The following is a 10,779-nucleotide window of genomic DNA, read 5'->3' as shown; positions in this document are numbered from 1 at the left end:
CAGGTTCTGGCTATTATAAATAAGGCTGCTATGAACATGGTAGAGCATGTGTCCTTGTGACATGTTGCTGTATTTTTTGGGTATATGCCCAGGAGTAGCCATGCTAATGAGAAAACATAGGAGTAGCCTCTCTGACATTTTATTTAGGGCCTTCGTGCTTAATAACTTCTGGAATATAGTATAAGTTATATAATATAAAAACATAAAAGCTCATAGTAAAAATAACAAGAAATTTTGTTTGTTTCCCAGACCAAAGAATGTGTCCCTTGAAATCTCTGGCCATACTATCAAAGATAACTGAGCAATCTTTTACAGCAGAGTTCTGCTTCAAATCTAAAAGTTCTCTTTTCCTTTTTTGGCTAATGCTTGGCTGAGGATATGATGGTATAACTAACATATTAAAACTCAACTGAACCTTCTGGTCTGCACCAGTTTACCTTTAAACTGTGCAGCCTGTCTCACAGCACCCAGAGGAAGCTCCACTCCTAGGAGCTCTAGCACAGCCAGGATCTCAGGATCCCAGAGGCAGCTTCAAACCCAGGAACACTGACATACCCAGAATCTTGAGATCACAGGATACAGTAATCACAGGATCACATAGACAGCTGGACTCTGAGGAATTCTGACACAACCAGGTTTACAGGAAGGACAGGCTCCAGTCAGATATGGCAAGGGCAGGTAGTACTAGAGATAACAAGATGACAGGAGGCAAGCATAAGAACAAAAGCAACAGAAACCAAGGTTACTTGGCATCATCAAAACCCAAATTCTCCCACCATAGCAAGTCCTGAATACATCATCACACCAGAAAAGCAAGACTCAGATCTAAAATCACTTCTCATGGGGCTGATAGAGGACTTCAAGAAGGACATAAATAATTTCTTTAAAGAAATACAGGAGGAAACAAGTAAACAGGTAGAAGCCCTTAAAGAGGAAACACAAAATCTCTGAAAGAATTACAAGAAAACACAATCAAAAAGATAAAGGAAATAAACAAAATGATCTAACATCTAAAAATAGAACGAGAAACAATAAAGAAATCATGAAGAGAGACTCTGGAATTAGGAAACCTAGGGAAGAAATCAGGAGACATAGATGCCAGCATCACCAACAGAATACAAGAGATAGAAGAGAGAATCTCAGGGGCAAAAGATACCATAGAAAACATTGAACCAACAGCCAAAGAAAATGCAAAATGCAAAAATCTCCTAATCCAAAACATCCAGGAAATCCAGGACACAATGAGAAGACCAAATCTAAGGATAATAAGTAGACAAGACAGCGAAGTAAGAAGAGAGCCAGTAAATATCTTCTACAAAATTATACAAGAAAACTACCCTAACCTAAAGAAAGAGTTTAGGTTCTCATGTCCATGAACATATAAGAAACCTACAGAACTCCAAATAGACTGGATGAGAAAAGAAATTCTTCCTGTCACATAATAATCAAAACACCAAATGCATTAAACAAAAAGAATATTAAAAGCAGTAAGGGAAAAAAGGTCAAGTAACATATAAAGGCAGACCTATCAGAATTACACCAGACTTCTCACCAGAGACTATGAAAGTTAGAAGATCTTGGGCAGATGTCATACAGACACTAAGAGAACTTAAATGCCAGCCCAGACTAATATACCCAGCAAAACTCTCAATTACTATAGACAGAGAAAACAAGATATCCATGACAAAACCAAAATTACACATTATCTTTCCACAAATCCAGCCCTAAAAGGATAATAGATAGAAAACACCAACCCAAGGAGGGAAACTATATCCTAGAAAAAGCAAAAAAGTAATCTTTCAACAAAACTAAAAGAAGATAGCCACATAAACATAATTCTACCTCTAACAACAAATATAACAGGAAGTACAATCACTTTTTCCTTAATTTCTCTTACCATCAATGAACTCAATTCCCCAATAAAAGACATAGTCTAACAGACTGGATACATAAACAGCACCCAGCATTTTGCTGCATACAGGAAACCCACCTCAGTGACAAAGACAGACACTACCTCAGAGTAAAAGGCTAGAAAACAATTTTCCAAGCAAATGGTCCCAAGAAACAAGCTGGAGTAGCCCTTCTAATGTCTAATAAAATAGGCTTTCAATCAAAAGTTATCAAAAAGGATAATTAAGGACACTTCATACTTACAAAGGAAAAATGTACCAAGATGAACTCTCAGTACTGAACATCTATGCTCCAAATGCAAGGGTACCCACATTTATAAAAGAAACTTTACAAAAGCTCAAAGTACACATTACATCTCACACAATAATAGTGAGAGACTTCAATACCCCACTCTCCTCATGGAAACAGAAATTAAACAGAGACACATTGAAACTAACAGAACTTATAAACCAAATGGATATAATAAATATTTATAGAACATTTCAACCTACAGCAAAAGAATATATCTTCTTCTTAGCACCTCATGGTACCTTCTCCAAAATTGACCATAAAATAGGTTACAAAACAGGTCTCAACAGGTACAAGAAGATTGAAATAATCCTATGCTCCTTATCAGATTACCACAGACTGAGGCTGGTCTTAAATTCCAACAAAAACAACAGAAAACACACATACTCAAGGAAGCCGAACAATGCTCTACTTGATAACTTGGGTGAGGAAGAAGTAAAGAAAGAAATTAAAGACTTTTTAGAATTTAATGAAAGTGAAGGCACATCATACCAAAACCTATGGGACACATTGAAAGCAGTGCTAAGAAGACTCATAGCTCTAAGTGCATCCAAAAAGAAACTGGAGAGAGCTTACACTAACAGCTCTCTCCTAGAGCTTTACAGCACACCTGAAGGCTCTAGAACAAAAAGAAGCAAAGACACCCTAGAGGAGTAGATGGCAGGAAACAATCAAATTCAGTGCTGAAATCGGCCAAGTAGAAACAAAAAGAACCATACAAAGAATCAATAAAACCAGGAGCTGGTTCTTTGAGAAAGTCAACAAGATAGATAAACTAACCAGAGGGCACAGAGACAGTATCCAAATTAATAAAATCAGAAATGAATAGGGAGATAAACGCTGAGCAGTGGTGGTGCATGCCTTTAATCCCAGTACTTGGGAGGCACAGACAGGCACATTTCTGAGTTCGAGGCCAGCCTGGTCTACAGAGTGAGTTCCAGGATAGCCAGGGCTATACAGAGAAACCCTGGCTCAGAAAAACAAAACAAAACAAAAAAAGAAAGAAAGAAAAAGAAAAGGGAGATAAACAACAGAAACCATAAGATAATGTTGGTGGTGGTTCCTCAGGTAAGGTCAACTTTTTGTATTTGAGAGAGGGTATGTCATTATCCTGGAACTTACATAGTTTAGATTGGTTGACCCATAAGCTCTAGGGATAGAGTTTGTCCTTTCAGAGTACATTCTCATCTTTGGCTAGTGTTAAATATTGTATATGCTAGTATAGAATGCCAAGGTATTTCTGTTTAGATTCTGCTAATCTATTAATAAAAATACAAGTTTGATTCCCAAGAAATTAATACATAAAAGATGAAAAGGTTTGGGTAATAAACATTTATTAAAATATACTTCCAACAAAATAGGAAGCACCATAGAGTTGATCAGTTCTTTTAAGTACAATGGAGAAAGTAAGGGAAGAATAGTGTGGATATAAATGCATCAGATTTCCTTTATTTTGTTAATTTACATAGATGTGATATGCAATATTAAGTAGCATGTGAGTTACTTATGTAATTATATATATATACCTTTAGGTCAAGACAATCAATGAGTGTTAAATTTCCTTTCTACTTGTCTGAGTATAATTTCATCTTGAAATGATTTTTTCTGAAAATAGCTGAATATAATATTGGGAGACTTAAACTAGTCACTGAGCAAAGACATTTCGATAGTTCTGTAGTTTGGAATGTTTTAAACATTTCCTGAAATAATTACATTTTATTGTTCATTTTTACCTCCTGCCCATTTTAACTATTGTAATTTTGTAATACCTTTTCTCATATAATATATAATGTAGTGTTTCACACCTCAAGAAAATCAGGATTCATTTCTTTTAGTCCCTGGAAAAGGATGAAAATTAAAATTGTATGTGGTAAAGTGTAGACTCATACACTATGGAAACAAAGGCACAATTATGGGTGTGTTTCCTCGAGTACCATCCACATTTGCTTTCCCGGAGACCTCTTGATGGCTTGGAACTTACCAAAAATATAAGGACAGCTTATATGACTACTCCAGGGAACTGCCTGTTTCTGCCCTTCCCCAACTATTTTACATTAGTTCTGAGAATCAGACCCGGGCCTTCTTTTTTTAAGGTAAGCATTTTATTGCCTGAGCTGTTTCCCTGACATGACCAATTCTGAGACCTATTTTTTTCTTTCTATTTGTTGGAACTGTGATGCTGACACTCATCCTATTTCTGTGTACAGAAAATTTCTTATCTAAAAATTGAGAAAAGTAAAATTTAATGTTTTTGATAATCTTATCACAATGTACTGTAAAAATATAAAACCATTCATTCTGTTCTATATCTTAGAATCATACAAAACTAGACATAGAAAAGTAAAATATAAAATCAGAATGAAATGAAGGGGTGTTGCATTTTGTCAAATGCCTTTTCAGCATCTAATGAGATGATCATGTGATTTTTTTGTTTTGTTTTGTTATTTGTTTTTAGAGACAGGATTTCTCTGTGTAGTACTGGCTCTCCTGGAACTCACTCTGTAGACCAGGCTGGCCTCGAGCTCAGAAATCTGCCTGCCTCTGCCTCCCAAGTGCTAGGATTAAAGGCGTGAGCCACCTCTGCCTGGTCTGATCATGTGATTTTTTTTTTTTTTCCTAATACTGTTACTGCTGCGATGATGTGCTTACAGACAGGAGCCTAGCATGGCTGTCCTCCAAGAGGCCCAACAAGCAGCTGACTGAGGCAGACACAGATACTTACACCCAACCATTGGACTAAAATCAGGGACTCCTGTGGTTGAATCAGGGAAAGGCTGAAAGAAGCTTAGGAGGAGGACAACCTCATAAGAAGACCAGCAGTCTCAACTAACCAGGACCCCCGAGATCTTTCAGACACTGAACCAACAACCAGGCAGCATACATTAGCTGGTCTTAGGCCCCTGACACATATATAGCAGAGGACTACCTGGTCTTGCCTCAGTGGGAGAAGATGGGCCTAACCCTCCAGAGATTTGAGGATCCAGAGAGTGGAGAGGCATGGAGGGGGGTGGGGGCTTGGAGACTTCCTCTTGGAGACAGGGGGAAGGAGGAATGGGATAAGGAACTGTGGGAGGGGGGAACCTATAAGGGTGCAATGACTGGACTGTAAAAATATAAAACTGATAATAAAAATTAAAATAAAAAAATCAGAATAATTTAACAATTTTTTAAAAAAAATATAAGATATTTTCTTTATTTACATTTCAAATGTTATCCCCTTCCTGGTTCCTGCCCCCAAGAAACCCCCTATCCCATCCTCCCTCCTTATTTTAAATTTTGATAGACCTATTAATTTGTGGTTATTATTTCTCATGGCTGTTGTTAAGTTGTTTCAGTCAATAGAAATACCTACAAGGTAGGATAGAATTCTGGTAAAATAAATGGAAATACTTTTATTTCAAGTGATAATACAATATACTCATGTAGCAATGCAATCTTCTGTCTATGAAGTACAATGTGCATCCTTTATTTTTCACTGTAACCATGCATTACATGTGAGAGATGAACTTTAGTGGTTATTTTCTACATCAGCATATGAGTTTTTATTTCCTTTATTGATAAAACATTAAAATAAGCCAAATATAAAAATAGCTATTGCGTTTTTGAGATGCTGCTGAAATTAACTTGAACATTACTTGATGTGAATAATTATCCCCAAACTACAAGTCCTCATAAAGAGAGAAACAAATGGAAAAAAGAACATTAAGCTTCCAAACAAATGGAAAAATATCTAAAACTATATTATAGTTAGACTGATACTAGACAATATATAAGGAAAATAAAAATGTGAATTTATATGAAAAATAAAATATGACTTAGCAAAAATATATATTTCTGAAAGTTCTCTTTCCATTCGAGATGATTCTAATGATGAAATTGACTATATGGTTGTTAACTATAGGCATGGAGAAGAAAAGGAGACAAACAAAATCTATCAGATTTAATCTAAAGTCAGTGTTTTGAATGGGTATATTTTGAATGTTCTTGTCAATATAACCTCCTTTTTTCTGGCTATCACATCTCTTAAATGTGGAAAGCCCTAGGTTTTGTTATAAGTTATCTCCTAGTACCATCAGTGTATAAATATTTTTCATCAGGCTCTCTTATGCACATCACCCTCCTTCTAGTTACACACCTAGGAAACACATGTGTGTTGGTTATGCATATCTGACTCTGAGCAAATTAGCCCTAACTTATTCCTTGAACTAAATTTATTCTTGAGATAATCATTTCAAGTTGTAGCTTCTTATCCAAGTTCCTTTACAACATGGATGATTCTACAATGGATTATATCTAAGGAACAGTTTTAATACCTAGAATGCTATAGTGATACATTTGTAGTAAATACCACCGGAAAAAAATGCTTATTAAAAATTTATTTTTTTTCTCTTGCATGTAAGATAATAGTTGAATCATAGTGCTACACAATCCACTGGAAAGATTAAATGTTTCTTAGGATCCCACATATTTTCTGAACTTCTATGCCTTTCAGTGAAATGAAAGGACTGTTCAAGTTAAAGACTTTATTGCCATTTCTCTAGTTGCAATGTTAGCATTGGGATAATGCTATGAGTAGTTCTGGTATAAGAGCAGGGGCTCTGAGAAAATTTGGAAAAAGGGGACCCTTTCCCAGTTTCTCCATTATTACATATTTCCAAAAGCATGCAGAATTGTATAATATTAGTTTTAATCAATTCTTACTACCTTACCACCAACTAGTTACCCTTTTGGTGTTTCAATTTTCTAATGCTAGAAGGTGAGGTAGATGTTAAAATCTATAGCTTTGGGGCTGGTGAGATGGCTCAGTGGTTAAGAGCACTGACTGCTCTTCCAAAGGTCCTGAGTTCAAATCCCAGCAACCACATGGTGGCTCACAACCATCTGTAATGAGATCTGATGCCCTCTTCAGGTGTGTCTGAGGAAAGCTACAGTGTACTTACATATAATAAATAAATCTTTAAAAAAAAAATCTATAGCTTAATGTGGCTCTAAACTGCCAAACGCTCCTTGGCTAAGGGTGGTACTTTGTGTCCACTTCTTTTCACGCTTGGATTTGCTCTGCCTTAAACTTTACTGGGTGCCCAGATGCTCTTGTGACCCCTGTGAGTTCAAATGTGTGTCAGCTCCACAGTTTCCAGAAGTAGTAACTCTACCACTTAGCACTTCTGTCACATCTTGTACAATGATCCCTGCCCTGGAAGGAAAGGACATGAGTTGGATGTCCTATTTAGGGCTGGATATTATGGAGTCACTTACTCTCTGCATCTTGGTTAGTTGAGGGTCTTTATGCGCATCACTGTCTACTACAAAAAGTCTCTCTGATGAAGATTGAGAGACATACTCTTCTCTAGGAATAAATTTAGCACTATATACATTTGTCTATTAGTAGGAGGTTCTTCCCTAGTGCTTATGGCCTCTAGCCATGGTTCTTGGCCTGAAATTGGTGCTGGCTGGGTATGAATTTCATCTTCAGGAATATATCTTAAATCCTATAAGAAAGTAGTTGGTTACTTGCAAGATGTTCTTGTCATCATTGTTACTTGTGGGACATTGTGGACAAGATTGTGGAACAATCATTGGATTATTTTTTTCTAAGCAGAAAATTAGAGTGTAATATAATTTTCTAGGGTGTAATCATCATCATCATCATCATCATCATCATCATCATCATCAAAGGTAAAATCCAAGATTGTGGAATCATTGTGGAACAAGGTTGTGGGCATATATTCATAGGTAAGTCATGATTTTGGCTCTCACACAGCTCACAGCTGAGTAGGACTGACTAATGATTTTTTTCTTCTGGTAGTAGGTTATATACCATTTTCAGCCACTCTGAATGCTCCCATTCACATTTAACTTCCTGGTCACTACCAGCTTGGTCCTTTTTTTTTTTTTTTCAGACATGCCCAGGTATATTGAGTTTCTGCACATTGCCTTTGCCATTTATTTGAGATTATGCCTTAGGAAAGTTCAATTATATGTTGGAATATACTGAAAACATTTTTACATTCATAACCTTTTGGGGATTTGGTCTTAGAAGTTGATGCTATTCCTAAAACTTAATGACAGATTTATCACAAAGATATGCAAATTTAAAATACTAATGTCTAAATAAGTGAAGCTAATATATAAAAGTGACTACATAATATTCATGATTTTAATTAAGTTAAATGTGATAGTGAAGACATTTAAAAACGAATTATTAGATTAAAATTATCTGTGTTCAAGAGGACTTTTGTATTTTATTATATATTGTGATGTCTTACAAAATGCTAGTCATTACTCATGTATTTCAGAGGAAGTTTAGACTATCATTTAAGTATTTATTATATTTTATTTTTAGAAGAGGCAATAAGTAATAAATAATTAGCCCTTTTGGAAAAAGTCATAATAAAGATGTGTGACATCTATTATATACTTTCATTGTACCTCAAAACTTAATATTTATATATATTTTATCCAGGCAATCTTTGGAGCTAGGTTGGAGATAAATCCTTTGAACATAGACAACCAAGAGTGAGATCTCCAAAATGACTTGTCTAATAAGAGGAGGCTAGAACTATGCACTAAGAGTAAAGCAGAATAAAAGATTTTAATTGAAGAATAATTATGAACTTCCCTTCATAATACTTCAGGTAATTTACACTCTAATTTTCTGCTTAGAAAGAAAACAGTCTGTTCTGTAAGTAAATATATGCAAACAGATCTAATTATACTCTTACACCTTTACATAAACATCTCAAGCATGATTCCTTGACCTTCCAGTGCTTGCGAAAATTCACTATGAAAATAGCATATACTTTCCCTGTTCATTTGATGTATTAACTAATTTGGATTACAAAGTCATTAAATCACTGAGAAGGACTTGCTGCATCTTTGAAATGAAATACTGACAAAATTTCTTTCTCCATAAGAACATTAAGCTACTTGATGTGGGTGAGATGAAGTGGTGCTAATTAAACATCTGGCATCCAACCTCACTTCTCTGTTTTCCCTTATGCAAACAACATTTTGCAAAGGGAAATGAGTGATTTAAAAGATTGATGAGTCAAAAAATAAGATAAAAACCTACCCAAAACAGGAAATTCATTACAATGCAGGTTTACTATGAAGCTAAAATTATTATTAGTACCCAACTTTATTCAAATTTATTCAATAGTATAAACACATTTCTAATAAAGTCATGTACCAGATAATGTTATGTAGTCAAGCAAAGTGAGTGATAAAACAACGAGTATACTTTTCCTCTTAGGACTATATACCATCAAATTATCATGCTACGTGATTGCTTATCCATATGTTTGCATATTGAAGTAATATGTATGTGTTTGTGTGTGTGTGTATGTGTGTATGTACATGTGTGTATTTGTGTGTTTGTGTGTGTATGTGCATGTGTGTATTTGTATGAGTGTTTGTGTGTGTGCATGTGTGTATTTGTGTGTATGTACATGTGTGTATTTGTGTTTGTGCATGTATGTGTATATTTATATGTGTATGTTTGTGTGTAAACTCAAATAAGATTATGTTTACTTTATTTGTCTTATTTCTGAGATGTGATGCTGAGTTTTCCCCCTCTGGGCTTTAATGTCTTGTAGTGTATTTTAACTTAGATAATTAATGAGACACTTTAAAAGATTCATTGACAAAAATGAAGCCAGAGGAATTAGTCTCAAAATACCCACACTCTATTTTCACGTAAATCCGTGCTTTATCCTAGTTAGCTTTATCTGTTAACTTGACATGGCCAAGAGCCACCTAAGAAGGGAGTTTCATCTGAGGAATTTCCAGGATCAGATTTGGCTTTGGGCACTATGATGGTTTTTCCTCAACTTGACTACAAGTGGAATGAACTACAGTCCAGAAATAGAGGGCATACCTATGATCCAGATCTTGAGGCTAAAAGACAGGTTTCTGACCTGCATCTTTACACAGTGATCTTGAGGCATTGTGGCTATGAAAGTCTTAGGCCCAGGCAGGGTAGCACAAGCCTTTACTCCAAGGAGACGGAGGCAAGCAGATCTCTGAGTTCATGGCCAGCCTAGAAAATAAACAAGTTTTAGATCCAGGTATGGTGGTACACACCTTTAATCTGGGCCACACCTTCTGCTAGAGACCTACACAAGGAGAATTGGAAGAATGAAGATTCATTCATTGACTGCTCGCACACACTTGCCAGCACATCTGATGGGATCTATTTCTACAGAAGACCAGATTAAACACCTAGCCTCATGGGACTTCCCATTTATAGCTGCTAATTGTAGGGTTAGTTTGAATATAGACTGCAATTCATTACAATAAATTCTCTTCATATATAGAGACATTCCGTATGTTCTGTGACTCAAAAGGACCCTAAGTAAGGCAAGCATATTCTTGTGGTATTTTCTTGATTGTTTATGATCTCTAATCATACTCTGGGCAACACCATTCTCTGGGTAGGTCTTAAGCTGTACAATGAGGCCGGCTAATACTGAGCCTGTCAGCAAGCCAACAGCAGTATTCCTCTAAGGTTTGGCTTCATGTTTATGTTTCAGTCCTTGTGTTCAGAATCTATCTTGACTTCCCTAGGTGATAGATTGTAAT

The 10,779-nt window shown here is 35.8% G+C and overlaps 2 long non-coding RNA genes across 5 annotated transcripts in view; one reads left to right on the top strand and one right to left on the bottom strand.

The window, feature by feature from the left end:
- Nucleotides 1-10,779, top strand: part of LOC116079898 — a 66,031-nt gene that overhangs the window by 4,137 nt on the left and 51,115 nt on the right. For 2 of the 3 annotated variants that reach the window (XR_004114196.1, XR_004114195.1), the window contains exons 1-2: nucleotides 7,836-7,932; nucleotides 8,663-8,834. This is a non-coding gene — a long non-coding RNA (uncharacterized LOC116079898). Of the gene's footprint in view, nucleotides 1-7,835; nucleotides 7,933-8,662; nucleotides 8,835-10,779 lie in introns of those variants that run through there. The other variant, XR_004114197.1, reaches the window with a different exon arrangement.
- Nucleotides 1-10,779, bottom strand: part of LOC116079897 — a 57,425-nt gene that overhangs the window by 8,704 nt on the left and 37,942 nt on the right. The window lies entirely within an intron of this gene.

Source organism: Mastomys coucha, unplaced genomic scaffold (assembly GCF_008632895.1).
Source record: "Mastomys coucha isolate ucsf_1 unplaced genomic scaffold, UCSF_Mcou_1 pScaffold6, whole genome shotgun sequence".
Lineage (NCBI taxonomy): Eukaryota > Metazoa > Chordata > Mammalia > Rodentia > Muridae > Mastomys > Mastomys coucha.
The sequence above is the reverse complement of the archived record's forward strand: the minus strand, read 5'-3'. Positions and strand labels throughout refer to the sequence as shown.